Raw genomic sequence first — 2,187 nt, forward strand, 5'->3', positions numbered from 1 at the left:
ACAAGAAGAGCATGAGGCTGTGGGGATAGAAGGAGAGGCTTGTGGGGGATAGACGGAGAGGCTGTGGGGATAGAAGGAGAGGCTGTGGGGATAGAAGGAGAGGCTGTGGGGAATAGAAAGGAGAGGCTGTGGGGATAGAAGGAGAGGCTGTGGGGATAAGAAGGAGAGGCTGTGGGGATAAGAAGGAGAGGCTGTGGGGATAGAACGGAGAGGCTGTGGGGATAGAAGGAGAGGCTGTGGGGATAGAAGGAGAGTGTGGGGATGAAGGAGAGGCTGTGGGGATAGAAGGAGAGGCTGTGGGGAATAGAAGGAGAGGCTGTGGGGATAGAAGGAGAGGCTGTGGGGATAGAAGGAGAGGCGTGGGATAGACGGAGAGGCTGTGGGGTAATAGGAGAGGCTGTGGGATAGAGGAAGGCTGTGGGATAGAAGGAGAGGCTGTGGGGATAGACGGAGGAGGGCTGTGGGGATAGAAGGAGAGGCTGTGGGGATAGAAGGAGAGGCTGTGGGATAGACGGAGAGGCTGTGGGGATAGACGGAGGGCTGTGGGATAGAAGGAGAGGCTGTGGGGATAGACGGAGAGGCTGTGGAGGATAGACGGAGAGGCTGTGGGAAGAGAGGAGGTCGAGGATGGGGTGGGATGGAGGAGAGCAGAGCTGTGCTGGGAGGAAGAGAGAGGGAGAAGAGAAGGGGGAGGGAGGAGAGAGGGAGAGAGAGGGGGAGGGAGGAGAGAGGGAGAGAGAATGTGGAGGGAGGAGAGAGGAGAGAGGGAGAAAGAAAGGTGGAGGGAGGAGAGAGGGAGAGAGAAAGGTGGAGGGAGGAGAGAGGGAGAGAGAAAGCTGGAGGGAGGAGAGAGGAGAGAGGGAGAGAGAAAGGTGGAGGAGGAGAAGAGAGAGAGGAGAGAGAAAGGTGGAGGGAGGAGAGAGGAGAGAGGGAGAGAGAAAAGGTGGAGGGAGGAGAGAGGAGAGAGGAGAGAGAGAAAGGTGGAGGGAGGAGAGAGGAGAGAGGGAGAGAGAAAAGGTGGAGGGAGGAGAGAGGGAGAGAGAAAGGTGGAGGGAGGAGAGAGGAGAGAGAAAGGGGGAGGGAGGAGAGAGGGCGCAAGCACTGTAGGCGAATGGATGCCGATGGATCAATAACTCATATCAGAGCAGCAGGGCAGGAGAAGGTCAGAGTACTCAGGGAAGAGACCGATTTATTCCACTTTATTTTTCTTCTATGTACGATCACTTTCTTTTTTCCTGTCCTCATCCTAAAGAACACCTGAAGTGTGCTATCGATTGTTTTTCCTCTCAGATTGACCCAGGGCTGTTTCTTTTATCTCCCTCACTACCTGTTGCATTTTATCATCACTGGAGGCTGTCGCTCTACGGAGTGTAGGAATTATGATTTCCTCAAGCSTTACATGGTGTTCTGACTGTAGTACCTGGTCAATGACGGAGACGTCTGATGGGTCTCTCTTTATCTTTCCTGGTTGTCAGGTTCCAGGTGAATAAGAAGGGGAAGGTGTGGAGAGACTCGTTCCTGGTGGAAAGAGGGTGAGTCACAGGATATCCACCTCACTGTTTCTTCAGTTTTTWAAATATATTTTTAAGGGTATTTTCTGACATTATTGAAGAGAGATTGTGTCAATGACAGTGGGGACAGGGCAGCAGGCCGGATTTGAACCTATGCCGACATCTTAGATACAGTACGTTTGGCGGAGGTTGYGGAATTCCCGCTGGACCAGCCACGCCACTCATCTCACTGTTTTACATAACGCTACCACAGTCTGTGTGCCCATTAAATCCTCTGGTTATATTCTGAGTGTGTGATGGGAGATATAGTAGAGAGGTCACAGTGCTCAATGCCTCATTATTTCATGTCTTTCTTGCCTTAATATTACCCGACAGATACTTGGTATCAAACCCATATCTGGCAATGCAACCTCTGCTAATGTCATTAGCTGCATCACGTAAGTGATAATGCCTGAGAAGCCGTGGTTTATGGGATATATTGTCACTGCTAATCAGCATGCAGGACCCTAACAACCTGGTGTATAGTTCCATGACTGTGGGTTTGGTTCGTGTGTGTGTATGTGTCCACAGGAAGTTGCTCCACATGCGTGATGCGTCTTCAGGGAAGGACGTGGCCCAGGAGGAGAAGGAGAGGAGAGGAGCGAGGAGAGGCGAGATGTGATGAGTATAACCTTGC

The 2,187-nt window shown here is 52.0% G+C and overlaps 1 pseudogene; it reads left to right on the forward strand.

The window, feature by feature from the left end:
• Positions 1 to 2,187, forward strand: part of LOC112075498 (extracellular sulfatase Sulf-2-like) — a 60,412-nt pseudogene that overhangs the window by 47,228 nt on the left and 10,997 nt on the right.

The sequence above is a fragment of the Salvelinus sp. IW2-2015 genome, unplaced genomic scaffold (genome assembly GCF_002910315.2).
Source record: "Salvelinus sp. IW2-2015 unplaced genomic scaffold, ASM291031v2 Un_scaffold3200, whole genome shotgun sequence".
Lineage (NCBI taxonomy): Eukaryota > Metazoa > Chordata > Actinopteri > Salmoniformes > Salmonidae > Salvelinus > Salvelinus sp. IW2-2015.